Below are 17,131 nucleotides of genomic sequence, written 5' to 3'. Positions count from 1 at the left end.
GAGGGACCAGGAATGCCTTGCAACCTGAAGGCCTGATCCGAGCAAGGTTGGAGCTGAAGGGTGCTCAACCCGCAGAAGGTGCTGGGTTCAATTCCTAATGGCAGCTCCAGGTAAGGGTGAGGAATGTCCCTTTCCCGAAATCTCGGAATTCAGCTGCCAGCCAGAGTAGACAATGCTGAGCTGAACGGAGCATTGGTCAGACTCGTTTTTAATTTCTGCTGATTCAGATACTACCTACAAGGGTCTCATCCTGCATACCAGATGGAGCTGGTAGACAGCTGCCCTTGACACAGAACTGACCTGCACCTCTATGGACAGCTGGGCTTTGAAGGTCAGCACCAAGACTTTGAATTGTGCTCGGAAACGTACTGGAAGCCAATGTAGGTCATTCAGGACAGATGTTATGTGGTCCCAGCGGCTGCTCCCAGTTACCAGTCTAGCTGCCGCATTCTGGATTAGTTGTAGTTTTTGGGTCACCTTCAAAGGTAGCCCCATGTAGAGTGCATTGCAGTAGTCCAAGCAGGAGATAACCAGAGCATGCACCACTCTGGCAAGATAGTCTGCAGGCAGGGAGGGTCTCATCCTGCATACCAGATGGAGCTGGTAAACAGCCGCCCTGGACACAGAACTGACCTGCGCCTCCATGGACAGCTGTGAGTCCAAAATGACTCCCAGGCTGCACACCTGGTCCTTCAGGGGCACAGTTACCCCATTCAGAGCCAGGGAATCCTCCACACCTGCTTTCCCCCTGTCCCCCCAAAACAGTACTTCTGTCTTGTCAGGATTCAACCTGACCAGATGGCCCTTGATCCCTCCCAACCCTACAATTCTACCTTTCTATGATTCACCCCTTGCCTCCGTAAAGGGGAGAAAACTATGCATGTTCATCTCAGCCACAGTTAAGCAACCAGAGCGTGGTCCTCATACAGCTGAAACAAGATCTGCACCTGGCCTGCAGACCCATCTTCTGTTTATTTCACTGCTAGGTGCCTTGGACCAAGGAGAAGGCAGCGGGGAATGACGATCCGCCCTAGTGAGCCCAATCCACCTGCAGGGCCCAGCTGCATCTCCTGGCGGGCAACTGGGACCCGGGCAAGGTGAAATCGAGCACAGGCTTGTGGCTGGCTGGTGGCGATGTTGCAGGGATGTTTTCGCACTAATACCAAGAGCAAAACAAGAATTATATCTGCTGTTGTGAGTCAAACTGAGAATCTGTTTGTGCGACAAGCACAGCTTGAGGCAGGAAGAGAAACTGTGGGGCTTAGTCAAGGCAAGCACTGCTTGCAGACGCTTGCAAGGGGAGTTTGGCCTCGGCTCTACCCTGCGATGGTCTCTTTATTTCTTTGTTCAAATGTGCTTATTTGTTTATATATCTCTTCCCATCACCCACCCAAGCGCTTGGTGCAGAGCGATATTTTCAGAAAACAGCTTTGCATATTGAATATCACAAATACACATAACTCATTCGCAGGGCCTGCTAACAGTGGTGGGAGAATTGCACAACAGCTAGAAAGTTGATAGTGGCTCTAGGCGTTGTGATGATGTGATGTGGTCGAAGTCTGTGGGAACCCAGGTTAAGTTCTCCAGGAACTTTATTTGGGAAAACACAAGAGAGAGAGAGAGAGAGAGAGAGAGAGAGAGAGAGAGTTTTACATAACAAATTTGCAGCCAAACATTAAACATCATCATCATCATCATTTAGGATTCCCTGATTCCATCAACTCCCCTCCACCCTTCCACCATTATCAATCTTTTTTTAACTGCCTTCCTTATTTTCTCTAATTTTAAGGAAATAATCCATTTTTACCATAGTTCTTTGCATATTACAGTGGTACCTCAGGTTACATACTGTCAGGGGTTCAGGAGCAGAGGCAAGGGCAAGGGAGGAAACAGAGAGCGAGGGGGAGGAGGCAGAAGAAAAGATGAGTGATGACGACGACCCGAGATCTCCGAGTCTTTCCAGTGAATCAGAAGATTCACAGAAAGGAGCACCAGTGGCCAGGGTAAGGGGGGAGCCTGGGGGGACACCCCAGGAGGAAAGGGCCAGAGGGGGCTCAGAGGGGAGCAGTTGGAAATCGGGACCAGCGTCACCAACAGAGAGCAGGGGAGAGGAAGGGCGCCAGGTATCAAGCGCTGGCAGCTCACAACAGGAGGGAGGGCACGAGTCAGGAGTGGCCACACCTCCATTGGGGAGCGAAGAAACGGTCAGACGGAAAGTGGAAGGTTGGGCGCGCGCGCCAAGTTCAAATGCACAGGAAGGTGGCGCAGTAAGCAGCCCGGAAAGGGAGCCAGGTCCTAAAGCCCGGCGCAAGGAGGCAGGAGGGTCCGGGGGGTCGGCGTCAGAAGAATCCAGGAAGGAAGGGACCCAGGGGGGCAGAGGGACCCAGAGAAGAACAGTCAGGCGGAAAAGGTGGAGTAAGGCTAGGATATTAAGTTGGTGTACAAGGGGCGGAGACTCAGACGGAGCTTCGCCGGTCTAACCCATAAGACGTAGAGTTGCACGCAGCAGCTGGAGAATGGAAACTGTAACTCAATAAAGACTTTTACAAAGTGATTGCTGGCTAGCGTGATCCTCTGTGAGCTAGGATCTGGAAGTAGCTCTGACACATACGCTTCAGGTTACATACGCTTCAGGTTACACACTCCGCTAACCCAGAAATAGTGCTTCAGGTTAAGAACTTTGCTTCAGGATGAGAACAGAAATCATGCTCCGGCAGCGCGGCAGCAGCAGGAGGCCCCATTAACTAATAATAATAATAATAATATCTTTATTAAGTGATGCTTCAGGTTAAGAACAGTTTCAGGTTAATAACGGACCTCCGGAACGAATTAAGTACTTAACTTGAGGTACCACTGTACAAGCATTACTCAAATCCTTCCAAAGTTTTTAGTTGTTTGCAGTGTTCTCCTAAGTACCGTATTTTTCCATGTATAAGACTAGGGGTTTTTTAACCCAAAAATTAGGTTTAAAATTGGGGCTCGTCTTATACATGGGTAGTGCTGAGGAGTGTTTTCTTAATTTGGAATCCCCCAAAATACACTGTGGGGTCTTATAGATGGAAAAATACAGTATGTTGTAAGCTTTCCCCATTTCTTCTTAAAGTTCTTCTCTTCTTGGTTTCTGATTTTCCAGGTCAATTTCACCATTTCGGCGCAGTCCATCATCCATTCGTCTCTGGTTGGAACTTTATCGTCTTTCCATCTCTGGGCCAGTAGTAGTCACACTGCTGTCGTCGTATTTGGGAAAACTCTTGTACCTATCACCATTTTGCAGCTTAGCCATCCTTGCAGGCTTGTGCAGAGAGAGCTGTGGAGGGAAACCATGTTTGCCACCCTGAGCAACTTGGAAAAGGGATGGGATAAAAACAGTTGGTAGCTTTATGTACAGAAATAAAGGGTTTTTTCCCCCTTTTCCTTTTACTGTGTACACTCCTAGAACAACAAACACTTATTGCGGTGTAACCAGTTGCTGGAAACCACAGGAGGCCAGAGTTGTTCTTGTACTGGTATGCCCCGCGGAGGACCTTAAGGTCCACAAATGCAACATTTTGGAGGTCCCAGGTCTCAAGGTGGTTAGATTGGTCTCAACTAGAGCCAGGGCCTTTTCAGTACTGGCCCCGACTTGGTGGAACGCTCTGTCCCAAGAGACTAGGGCCCTGCAGGACTTGCCATCTTTCCACAGAGCCTGCAAGACAGAGCTGTTCCACCTGGCCTTTGGTTTGGACTCAGCCTGACCTTTATGTTTCCCTCTCCTTATGGTCTTGATTTATGAGACTGCATTTTAAATTGCATTTTAAATTGGTCCCCCCTCTCTTTCCCCCTGTAATGGGAATTAGGGGTTGCTCGTGTGTAAGTTGCCGCCAATCTCGGTGAGGTTGCCTGGAAAAACCTTTCCCTGGCTGGACAGTCCTGATTCTGCGTCTGTCTCAGTCACTGGCAGAATCCGTCAGTGGGCGTTTCCTGAACTTCTTCCAACATAAAAGTTCCTTGACGGATAGTCTCCGCCTAGCCTCCCTGCGCGGAAATCTTCTGCGCAGGGTGGGTGTGGGCAGTGGAGGACCAATGCTCTCCCCGCTGGTCTCTGGTGAAGAGTCCTAGAGCCATCCCTCCGAAGCCCGCCTCCGCCCGCCTTTCTCCCTGGTGTAACGCTGATTTCCTTCCCCAGTCACTGAGTCCCCTCCTTTCCTGCTGGGACCTTCTCCGGCATCACTCGGGAGCCCTTCCTCCACTCCTGACTGCGATGGCAGTTCCCTGACACCCCCCTATGATGTTTTTACTGTGATTTTATTGGTGTTAGCCTCCCTGAGCCCCGCTCTGGCCGGGGAGGGCGAGGTACAAATAATAATGATGATGATGATTATTATTATTACTTGAAACTTGCTCCCCCCCCTACTTGAACCTTGCTTGTGGGTTCCCCATGGATATCTGGTTGGCCACTGTGAATAAAGCATGCTGGACTAGGTAGGCCATTGGCTTGATCCAACACTATTTTCTCATCAAAGTTGCAGGTAGCGGTGCTTCTAAAAACCAGTTTGCTGATGTTCTGGACATGACAAACAGTTGGCATCATGTTTTCAAGATCTGGCTCCCTGGGAATACGGAGGTGGAAACACAGCCATCCTAGCAAGTAGCCATCAATAGCCTCTCCTCCTCTTCCATGAATTTGTCCAATCTTCTTTTAAAGGCTTGGTGGCCATCACTGCCTCCTGTGGCAGGGAGTTCCATAGTTTAACTCTGCGCTGTGTGAAGAAGTCTTTCCTTTAATCTGTCCTGGATCTTCCAGACTTCAGATTCATTGGATGTCCGCACGTTCTAGTGTTAGGAGAGAAACTGCTGCCAGTTAAGGATAAATAATATTAAGCTAATACTAATACTAAGACCAACAATCTGATTCAGTGTAGGGCAGCTTACAATATGCTTGGGTGTTCTAGAAAACTTTTTGATCTCACTTATGAGTATTGTTTAGATTTTCCCCATCCAAAAACTGCCGAAGTGTATCTGTGCAGGAAACAGATGAACAGCGCTCCCAGGGGATCAAAGGACAGAGAGAAGCGAAAGAAAGAAAGAAAGAAAGAAAGAAAGAAAGAAAGAAAGAAAGAAAGAAAGAAAGAAAGAAAGAAAATGAATATATACCAGTAATAAATCTCCAGAAAGGGGAAACAATTATTTGCCTGACTTTTACATTTTTATTCCTGCCCTTTGCACAATGCACAATAGGAGAACTCATTGCCACATCATCATCATCATCATCATCATCATCATCATCATCATCAATCTTTATTACGGTCCAGAGACCCAACAAATCGTTACAAAGCAATACACAATTCATACAGCCTACCTCCAGGTTAAACAAGCATTTTGTTCAGAATATAGGGATCACTGGTTCTTGCAAGCACTGCTAAAAACTTTGCCACTGCTAATGTTCTAGCATTTGTCCGGTCTTCCAATAGGAACCTGACATAGTGAGCCCCTGATTTTCCCGGGAAAGGTACCAGCAAGGGTAGTATCAGTTCAGCCCTGGCTTGCTCATATTTTGCACAGTGCAACAAAATATGTTTTATGGAATCAATGTCTTGAACACACGAGCAAAGTCTGTCCTGGTAGGGAAATCCTCTCAACCTGCCATCCAACGCTGCAGAAGGAAAGACGTTGAGTCTGGCTTTGGTGAAAAGCCTTCGATAGTTTGGTAACTGCCAGGTTTTTAAGGTAAGATGTTAACTTAAAGACATGCCCATATTGTACGATGCCTTATGAGGAACGGCTAAGGGAGCTGGGCATGTTTAGCCTGGAGAAGAGGAGGTTAAGGGGTGATATGATAGCCATGTTCAAATATATAAAAGGATGTCACATAGAGGAGGGAGAAAGGTTGTTTTCTGCTGCTCCAGAGAAGCGGACACGGAGCAATGGATCCAAACTACAAGAAAGAAGATTCCACCTAAACATTCGGAAGAACTTCCTGACAGTAAGAGCTGTTTGACAGTGGAATTTGCTGCCAAGGAGTGTGGTGGCGTCTCCTACTTTGGAGGTCTTTAAGCAGAGGCTTGACAACCATATGTCAGGAGTGCTCTGATGGTGTTTCCTGCTTGGCAGGGGATTGGACTCGATGGCCCTTGTGGTCTCTTCCAACTCTATCATTCTATGATTCTATGATTCTATGATTCTACTCCTACTGCCAGCGGAATACAGACTGCATGTGATCGAGATTGCAAGTCACTGTCTGCATTGCCACAAGAAGATGTGAAGACCTCTAGAATGGTATTTGAAAGACAAGCAAGAGCCTGCCGTCTTACAAGATGCTAAATTCCAGTCTCTCTCCCAGGGCAAATCTCAAAGCTGTCCAGCAACCATCAATGCCGTTTCCCCTGTCCTAAGGCATTTCACAATTAGAAGCAAATCCAGAAATAAGAATGGGGGAGGGGAATAAACAAAACTAATAATTGCTCTCTTTTTTTGCAGCCACTGGGAGTTATGCTTCAGGTTCTATGGGAAACCTTTCTAGCCAGCCCTGATGGGGCAACTTCTGGAGTTTCCCTTCTCTGATTTCTTGGACGCCGTGATCAAGCCTGGAATGATCCTCAGGAACGTTGAGGAGCCACTGGAGAAGGTAAATGACCCTTGGGAAGGGGAGACGTTTTCTGGGCTGGATTCCATAGGAGGTTCCAGCCGCCTCATTAGTCATCGCCGGAAGGCAGAGCCCCTGGCCTGGCTTCCTGATTGGCCAGACTGACTGATGTGACCCTGTGCTTTTGAGAACACTGAGTTAGCTTTCGTTCGGGATGACCTCGTTGCAATGGCATCATTCTCCGACGCCCAGAATAGATGCAAGTGAAGGCCAGAGGTGAGGTTCTGAACTCGTTGGCCCTAATATGAGACCAAACTGATTTTATGCCAGAGGTGTTTTTTTTTCATTTTCATTAATTTTCAATATAGGAACAAACCTGCAATCAGTTACAGCTCCCCACCCGTAACAACCCCAGATATGTCCAGCTGTAACAGCAATAATAAAATAAAACATTAACTCAAGAGCTAGTAATTCAGAAAGTGTCGTTCCCGTGCGTCTCGGTTTGGTTTCTAAGCATGTTCTTCTTTTGCTACAAATGAAATAAAAGCAGACCACATTTTGTAAAAGTTTTGTAGATTCGTATGTTGTCTTCTTTCTCATAAAATCATAGAAATGTAGAATTGGAAGGGATTCTTAGGGTCATCTAGTCCAACCCCCAGCAGTGCACTTTTTTGGTAGAACCTAGCCCTGTCTTTAGCATATACGCCACCGGGGTGCAAAGATTCGCCCAGCGCCCCCAAATTTAGTTTAGCCCCCAAATTAACTTTTATTATGCTTGTGTCAGTCACCACGCTTACGCTTTATCTCTTGTTGTGAATGACAAGCGCCGCCGTTGAATCTGACAAGCGCCGCTGTTGTGAATGACAAGTGCGGTGCATCTTTGGTAAATTGGGTCCTCCCTTAAAGAGGGCACGTGTTGCGGTGAGACCTGACAACAAAACCCTGTGTTGTGGGTGGGTACGATTGTTTAAATGCAACACCCTATTGGTAGGTCCCTCAATGCTGGGCTTAATCAGGCCAATGGCATGAAAGCTACACGGATCAAGGCACCTATATATACCTATGTACGTGACCCAGAGCTTCCTCTTTCAGCATGTGCATTCAGAACACCCACCCACCTCTCCCTGCTTTTAGGGTTTTGCGTTTGACTTCGCTATGCCGTCGTGTGTCGTCTGTCGTTGGGATAGGGGCATGGCAGGAATTTTCCCCACTTGCCTGATTGGCTGTTGCCATTTGGGTTTCGCTTGCTGCGTAGCAAATTGTCACAACTTGTAAGGTTGCGGAAAGGCTCCGATTCAGGTGACAGGGATGGGAGAACGCTCTTGCGATCCCTATGTGAAGGGTATTCTGTTAAAGGAATCCAGGGACTCAATGGTTTGGTCAACCCCTGAGAGGGGGTTGTGCCTGTGCCTGAGTCCAGGGGGACATCTGGGTGGTGGACATAGCCAGGTCCGTCTATCCAGGTGTTCACCCTTGGCTGACCTATGCTGGAACCCTGGCTCAGCGCTACCTGCAACGGTGCAGGGAGCTAGTCGAACCAGAGCCTATGCAACCAATCATTTTCTGTAATCAATAAAGTTGCGGCCTAAATTTTGCCAAAAACCAAAACCAAAACTTAAGTCAAGTGTGAATTTATTTAGGGGGAAGGTTTCTGGGTCTGAGCATGCAAATGAGTGCACAAAGTCGAAAGTCCTTTAGTGAAACAGTAGTTATACATTGCAGTAATGCCTAGGTATATATGTATTTTGTTTTTCTAGCTTGATCAAAATTATTTATTATTTCATAACAGGTAGGTAGCTAAGAGCTTAGGCGGCTTCAGTGGCGGGCACCTGAAGCCCCCCAGAATTTGGTGCCCGGATGCCCCGCACCCCTTGCACCTCTGGGTAAAGACGGCCCTGGTAGAATCGAGACACCACTCAAACTTTTGAAATTTTGGGAAGTGGGGATTCCAACACCTTCTTCAATGCAAGGTGGTAGCTTGCTTTAAAAGTTGACTTGGGGAAAAACAAGCTCATTGAGCCATTCTGTCCATGCTCATTTGCCAGGAATTCAGCCCTGCCTGGCCCTCAAACCTGGGGTGTCCTAGAGGAGGAGCAGGGGAGGCACACATTGGATTCTTATCTCATTATACATGACTAAGCCATTTTTCACCTTCTCACCCCTTGCCTTTTCCTGTAAGACCTATTGCAGTCGTTAAGAGTCGTCAACAGGCTCATCTCAGCTATCTGCCTATCTCCCATTCCCACCGCCCTTCTGAGTAATACCCCTCCCCACCTTCTCACTATATAGAAGGATCTGGCAACTTCTGTTTCAGTGTATCTGAAGAAGTGTGCATGCACACGAAAGCTCATACCAAGAACTAACTTAGTTGGTCTTTAAGGTGCTACTGGAAGGGATTTTTTTATTTTGACTATGGCAGACCAACACGGCTACCTATCTGTAACTGGAACACACACACAGACAGACACTGCCGGGCCCTCAATAGCCACTAGATCCAAGCCCCAGGGCTGGAGGCCTCCACCCCAGATATCTGGTGGTCCATTGTGAGAAGCCCACTCACCTTTTCCCGGTGGGCGGCGTTGTGGCCAGGCTTCGGGGGCAGAGGGTTGCCCCCTCCTTTCTGTGTCATGCCAGCCATGTTGTTGTTGTCCCTTGCGGGGCAGCCTTGACCAATCGGGTATCCGTGTGGGCGTGGCCGTGGGCGATTTAACTTTGGTGAGGCTGGACTCCACCCTCTCTCTCGCCCCATCACCTGATCATCCAACCCACCACCATCTTTTCATGCTTTGCTCAGATATGACCTTGCTATGGACAATTTGTCGGCCGCCATGTCGTTGGCAATTTCCCCACTTGGCAAATTGGCACCGGCCATGTGGTTTTCGCCTACCTAGTAGCAACCGTCACAACTTTTGTGAGGTTAGGCATTGGGTAAGCCTTTGTTTGGTTGGAGGGGAGGTTGTAGCCTTTGCCTGCCCCTCCTCAGTAAGGGTACCCTGTTAAAGGGATCCTGTCCGAAGCCTGGGCATGGGGACCCTTCGAGGTGGTGCCACTATCTGATGCGAGTCATAGGGCACCCCCTATCGGTGGTTTTCCCTTCTGTGGATTCCCTGCAGATGGGCAGGAGTCAAGATATAGCCTGGCTTCACCCCAATGCCTAAGCCAAACTGCTCACATCTGTAATCAACCAAGTTGTGGCCTATTTGAACCCATAAACCAAAATACTTTGTATCCGTGTTCTTTATTGTTCTCCTGGGAACTTTGTGGTCCAGTAGACCTGAAGGAGCGTCTCCACCCCCATCATTCTACCCGGACACTGAGGTCCAGCTACAAGGGCCTTCTGGAGGTTCCCTTCCTGCAAGAAGTGAGGTTACAGGGAACCAGGCAGAGGGCCTTCTCGGTGGTGGCACCGCCCTGTGGAACACCCTCCCACCAAATGTCAAAGAGAAGAACAACTACTAGACTTTTAGAAGACATCTGAAGGCAGCCCTGTTTAGGGAAGCTTTTAATGTTTAACAGACCACTGTATTTTAATACTTTGTTGGAAGCTGTCCAGAGTGGCTGGGGAAACCAAGGCAGATGGGCGGGGTATAAGTATGATGATGATGATGATGATGATGGCTCGGGTGTCTTGGCAACAGGACACTGGACTTAATGGGTGATTGGGCTGATCCTGCTAGACTTTTGTTCTTGTGGAAGGCTTCAGTAGACAAGAGTTAGAATCCTATAACTGTAGAGCAGAAGAGATCGCCAAGAGTCATCTAGTCCACCTCCTGCAAGAATCCTTGGCAGATGACCATCCAACCTCTGCTTAAAAACTTCCAAGGGATGAGAGTCCACTCCCAAGGGACTCGATTCCACTGTTGAACAGCTCTTACCATCAAAAAGCTATTCCTATTGTCCAAGTATCTAGATTAGCCTTTCTCCACCTGTGGGTCCCATCACCTCTAGCTAGCAAGGCCAGAGCTCAGGGATGATGGGAGTTGTAGTCCAACAACATCTGGGGACCCACAGGTTGAGAACCGCTGATCTAGATAGATAGACCATTCATCTCCCCCAAAATTGCAAAACCACAGTGAAACATCACACATGACAACTTCCCTATGGAGGGCTGCCTTGAGATGTCTTCTGAAAATCAGATGGTTGTCTATTTCCTTGACATCGGATGGGAGGGCGTTCCACAGATAATAACAATGTATTCTTCTATGTTTCCATTATTATTTTGGGAGGAGGGTTAATAGAGAAAGTCGGTTTAGATCAGCATCAGCAAAAACCTGACGCACAGGACACATTTCTGCATTAACTGTACCAATCTGATTGCAACGAATTTAAACGAGAGGCCGTGATCACAGCCGTGCAACTCAAGCCATAGTCAAAGCCAGCATAACTGTACTTTCTCATCTGTCTAATAAACCACCACAGTTCTGGTGGAATGGAAATCACACACAGTCAAGAAACAGCACTCTTATCTGCTGTCCAAGATTATTTCCATAAACACTCATCCCTTTTCAGGAGCACAGAAAACTGCAGAGCCTTCTCTAGGCTCCCCCCACAAAAAAACCGCAGACTTAAATGGGAATCCCCACATATAATTGATATGTAAATACTGCAAGTGAATTGTGAGAAATTTCAGAAGCCTACGCCTTTCCTAGGCACTTTTGAAGATAAATCAGATAAAACCAGTATGTACCAAATGTTCTCCCATTTTGATTTTCAGACGAAAAGTCGCCTTTTGTGGTCGACCAGGAGGGAGGGAACATGCCAGTCGGGCATGTGTCTCTGCTAGGGTCCTACTCAAGTGTAGGACGAGCTCCTGACAGAATGTGTGCTTTTATTTAAAATGCATCTCTGGGTTATTTGTGGGGTATAAGAATTTGTTCATTCCCCCCCCAAAATATAGTCCAGCCCACCACATGGTCTGAGGGACAGTGGACCGGCTCACGGCTGAAAAAGGTTGCTGACCCCTGTCCTAGTCTAACACAGGGTCTAAAGTTTTCCAGAGGACAGGACTTTCTGTGGTGCTGGGTAAGGCTGAACGAGCACACCCACCCATCCAAATAAAATTTCACAGTAATATTTCATCCCTGGCAGCTGATAGGCTGTAATTTTTATGCCCCACTTTCCAGAGGGGAGCAGCAAATTGACAACCTGGCAGAAGGCTGGGCAGTTAGCTACAGATTCAGATCTTGGGAGCTATCTGCGGGGGGAGGGATATTTTTTTTGGGGGGGGGGGTCATTGGAACGATAGCAAAGTGGTGAGCCGGCCTTACCTGCCAGCCCCTACCTGTGGATATTTGCAGATACTTAACAAGCGACCCCTCTCCAATATGTTGTTCTAGGTAGCAATGAACTCATGTCCAAAACCAAATAACAATACATATTGCCAGGGTTGGATTAGATTACCCTTGGGGTATCTTCAAACGCGGTTTCCAGTTTCATTTTCCCATGCTGGGCGGGCCTCCTGGGATCACCCTGAATTCTCAGCATCTTTTCTGTCTGTGGTGCCTACTCCTATTACCTCAAATGATGAGACAAGAGACCAGAGTATGGGTTCAAATTGGCCACAACTTTATTGAGCTTCAGAAGTGGGAAACTTGGCATAGGCCTTGGCAGGTAACCCTCTCGGCCGCCTGGCTGAGGATATGCAGGCAGATGAGGTCCAGTGAGAGGGGCCTGCAAAGCGCAAACTTATACAGCAAGCCCTTCCACCGACCTCGTCTGGGGAGTTTGACCTACATGCCGCCGCTCTAGGGCCAGGGACTCCTGGTTTTTGCCCTTTAACGGGCCCTGCAAGCACTGCCGCATGGGGAGGGAGCATGAATTCACCCCCTGACTTGATGTTAGACTAAAGGCTACCTTGCCAAGGCCTAAATTCGCCAGCCGAGTCCCTAAGGGCATCGCCACCAAGTCCCACAACTGAGGACCAATCAAACCCTGTAGTCTACTGTTATGTACTGAGTTGAATAGGATCCAAAATGCAGCAGTCTGATTGGTCCTAGAACAATAGGATCCAAAATGCAGCAGTCTGATTGGTCCCAGAACAATAGGATTCAGAATGCAGCAGTCTGATTGGTCCTAGAACAATGCAGCAGTATGATTGGTCTGCAGGAGACACCCAATCCAGCTCCAGATGGAAGTGAATCCACAACCAGAAGAATTCCGGAATTAGCCAATCACATGCAGCCCACTGTGTAAATACAGTGGTGCCCCGCAAGACGAATGCCTCGCAAGACGGAAAACTTGCTAGACGAAAGAGTTTTCCGTTTTGGAGGTGCTTCGCAAAACGAATTTCCTATGGGCTTGCTTCGCAAGACAAAAATGTCTTGCGAGTTCCTGCGGGTTTTTTCCCCCTTTCCCCCCCTTTTTCTAAGCCGCTAAGCCGCTTATCTGCTTATCCGCTAAGCCGATAAGCCGCTAAAAGCTGCTAAAAGCCGCTAATAGCGCTAATAGCGCTAATCCGTCAATGGGCTTGCTTCGCAAGACGAAAAAACCACTAGACGAAGAGACTCACAGAACGGATTCTTTTCGTCTTGCGAGGCACCACTGTAATGTATATGAAGCAGATACTTTGAGGGGACATTCATTCCTCCTCACCACTATGAGCTGAATAAAGAGCATGAAATCCACTCTAGACTCTGAGTATATTTCATCTACCCAGTCCCTAAGGACTTGTTGCAAGTCGTGCAGCCAGAGGTCATTACCCAGTGGGGTCAGGTGCACTCCATCCTCCCGGAATAGGTCAACCTTATCTGCCCTGATGGTGGGATGTGGGATAGAGAACCCACCATGGTATTCCGCATGGCCCTGTTGATTTTTTTCCACAGCATAATTGATGCGAGAGGGATTGGAAACCCCCCTCCAGCTCATGTCCAAAACCAAATAATAATAATACATATTGTCAGGGTTGGATTAGATTACCCTTGGGGTATCTTCAAATTCTACGATTCTGTGACAGGTTTCGGTTTCCAGTTTCATTTTCCCTGCTAGGCGGGCCTCCTGGGGTCACCCTGAATTCTGAGCATGTTCTCCATGCTTGTGCATCTTCTCTTGCTTTGAGTCCTCCTTGCATTCAGTAGACGCTGACAAGTTTATTGGGTTATGGGAACAAATGAAAGAGGCTCAACGCAGAGCTCTAAACGAGGGACAAGGAGCAAGGGGATATGCAGGGAAGTTGGAGAAACGAGGTGGTAGACTGTGAAGCAGACTCAGTGAGCCAGGGCAGGAGGGAGTGGGGTTGGGTGTGGGGAGGAGTGTCGGTGGATGATTCACAGATAATGGCCCAGAGCAGGGTCCCATGAACTCTGAGCCAAAAAGGCGGAGAAGGATTCAGGAAGAGGGTAATTGGAGCCAATGGTGAAATCTAAGCACATCACACAGATTAGTTTCAGTTGCATAATGAATTCCAGTTGAAGAATTTGATCTGCATGGGACTTGGACGCTCTTTTTGCAGAAGAGGGTGTCTGACATTGGAGTGCCTTTCAGGATAAGGCCCATAACTCACCGGGAGAGCAGGCAGGTTGCATGCAGAACACCTCAGGTTCAATCCTGGTCATATCTCCAATTGTTCTTTTTTCAAGTGATCGGGTAGCTGTCAATGGCAAAGCTGAACGACAACGCTTCAAGGAGCACCTTCGAGCTGTGAACCGGCTGCTTTGAGGAGACTTTGAGGGGACTAGTTAAACTACGGAACTCAGTTCCACAAGAAGTTGTGGTGGCCACCAAACAATGTGAATGGTTTCAAAAGGGGATTGGACCAATTCATGGAGAACAGGAGCTACTAACTGCCATGAGCCATGACCTTTAAAGCCCTAAACGGACTCGGTCCAGTATATCTGAAGGAGCGTCTCCACCTCCATCGTTCTACCGGGACACTGAGGTCCAGCGCTGAGGGCCTTTTGACGGTTCCCTCACTGCGAGAAGCCAAGTTACAGGGAACCAGGCAGAGGGCCTTCTTGGTGGTGGCACCTGCCCTGTGGAACGCCCTCCCACCAGATGTCAAAGAGAAAAACAACTACCAGACTTTTAGAAGACATCTGAAGGCAGCCCTGTTTAGGGAAGCTTTTAATGTTTGATGCATTACTGTATTTTAATATCTTGTTGGAAGCTGCCCAGAGTGGCTGGGGAAGCCCAGCCAGATGGGCGGAGTATAAATAAAAAATTATTATTATTATTATTATGAGTCACCATATTCAGTCATAATATACCCGTTGCTGGAAAGGGCAGGATGGGAGAGTCCTGTTGCTCTCAGGCCTACGTCGAAGCTGCCTTATATAGAGTCAGACCAATGCTCCACTTAGCTCCGTATTCTCTAGCTCAGACACTCTACGGCTGAACTTCCCCCGTGGGCATCTTGGAGGATGCTGGACTAGACGATGTATGTAGCAGGCTCTCCTTACATTCTTATGGAATAAGTAGGTGATGATGTCTTCATTACAGAGGTGCATTCCTGCTGGTTTACTAGAGAGAGAGGGAGGCTTGTTTTGTTTTTCCCTCCTCACACCAGCATCTGAGTCACTCTCTTGACTAAGCCGACTAAACTCTTGCTGGAGACGTCTGTTAGCCCTAACAGTCTGAGCAGCAAGCCCATCTCTTCTGGTGCTCTGCAAGTCACAGATAACGAGGAGGAAGTGAAGGGAACTTGACACCGAGGTGGAAATGATGAGCGTTTGGATCCAACGGGGACTGAATAATGCACGAAGGCTAAGCAGATCCCTGCCCTTGATGGATCAGGCCAAGGGTTCATCTGATCTAGTGTCTGGATTCCAGCTGTGCTCAGCCCAGGTGACTTGGAGAAACCCACAAGATCCTCATCGTTTCACCCAGTGTCTGGTACTTGCAGGTAAAAAGCCTCTGCTCCTGGAAGCTCCATCTCACCATCCTGAACCCATAAATAGATGATGAAGAAGAAGAGTTTGGATTTGATATCTTCTTTATCACTACCCAAAGGAGTCTCAAAGTGGCTCACAATCTCCTTTCCCTTCCTCCCCCACAACAAACACTCTGTGGGGTGAGTGGGGCTGAGAGAAGTGTGACTAGCCCAAGGTCACCCAGCAGCTGCATGTGGAGGAGCGGGGAAGCGAACCCGGTTCACCAGATTACGAGTCCACTGCTCTTAACCACTGCACCACACTGGCTCTCATGTATCCTCCATGAATTTTAATCCAGGTCTGCAATGAGATTGAGGCTCCCAACCTGAGTATACAAGCCAGCATTAACTGGGGTTTCCCCCCACCCCATGCAACTGTCTTTTTTTATTTAATAAAGTTTATACATTGCTCAATTGTTGTTGTTCTTTTTTAAAAAACAACACCACCAAAGTGGTTTCCGAAAAAAGTTTAAAAAAATAAAATTATCAATAAGGAATAACAACGGATATTCAAGACTTTCAAAAAGTTAAAATAACAGTAGACTACAAACAGGTGAAAACTCATGTTCACTTTCTAAACTTCTGGGTAGGTTTGTCTAAATACAAATGTTTTTTGCAGGTAAAGGGAACGAGAGGGCCTCTGCCTGCTGAATTAAGGTGGGAGGGGTTATGCAGCTGAAACTCTGGCAACTCTCACTAACAGAATTTTAATTCAGAGTTCCCAAAGGTGTGTGTGTGGGGGGGGGGAATAGCATCAAACAGCCACGGGGACATTTAAAAAAAAAACTGGGGCTCTCCCTGGTAAATAGCTTATGTAAACATGATTAGGATCTGGTTGTAAGGGAGGTGGCTGGATCATAGCAGGGCTAAGTAAACCCATTGCATAAACAAAGGCAAAGATCGGATGGGACTCAAATGTTATGAAATGGTTCACAGCTGAGAAGTTAATCATTGTGTGCGTTAATTAGCAAGCCTGAGAGGGCGGCAAAGAAGGCTGCAATACGATTCACGTTTACCTAGAAGTCAGTTCCACCAGACTCAGAGGGACTTAGCTCCTGTTCTGGAGAAACATGCCAGGGTTTGCCTCCAAACTTTCTGTGTAGGGTGAGAGGTGGAGATCGAGATGAAGTCTGTTAGCAATAGGGACAGCGAGGGGTCGTTTCTGGAGAAACCGATTTACCCGTTAAGGGCTGCGCCTGGTTTCGAAAGACCTTTCTTCACCTCAAGCATCTTCTAGGCATTTGTGATGGACTGTAGGCTCGCTTACCATGAGTTAAATCAAAGGTCAGCCGGAATGGATACGTTCTGTTCCCTCCTTCTGTAGAAATGCTGCCCCTCCTTCTGTAGAAAAGATGCGGGTTTCCTATATGTCTGAGAGAGGACGTTGCTGCAACAGGCTTTCACCACAGGGAGAAGCGGACTTTGCTGGCTTACAAGTGTTATGACATAAAGTACCTGGTGATGCAACACACAAAAGAGGACACTGGAACATGCAGATAAATATCTGTTATGACTATCTTGATCTTATGCATGTTTGCAGGCTGGCAGTGACGTTCCCTGGAGTGTGTTGTGGGCAGAATTGTAGGCCAATGCCACAATCCTGTACAACATGTTTCCTTGGAGGAATATTTCAGAATAATGTCCAGCGCTGGCCCAAGACCTTTTGCTACCTGAGTCTCTCTCTCTCTCCCCCCACCTTCACAATC

The 17,131-nt window shown here is 47.8% G+C and overlaps 1 long non-coding RNA gene across 1 annotated transcript; it reads left to right on the top strand.

Annotated features, from left to right (window-relative positions):
• The first annotated feature begins 3,171 nt into the window (after positions 1 to 3,171).
• On the top strand, positions 3,172 to 14,713 carry LOC309533389. The gene is made up of 3 exons (XR_014220201.1): positions 3,172 to 3,368; positions 6,457 to 6,604; positions 14,137 to 14,713. It is a non-coding gene; the product is annotated as an uncharacterized lncRNA (long non-coding RNA).
• Positions 14,714 to 17,131: the final 2,418 nt, after the last annotated feature.

The sequence above is a fragment of the Podarcis vaucheri genome (assembly GCF_965113315.1).
Source record: "Podarcis vaucheri genome assembly, chromosome: 5".
In the NCBI taxonomy this organism is placed as follows: Eukaryota; Metazoa; Chordata; class Lepidosauria; order Squamata; family Lacertidae; genus Podarcis; species Podarcis vaucheri.
Note: the sequence above shows the minus strand (reverse complement) of the source record. Positions and strands in the feature narration are given on the sequence as shown.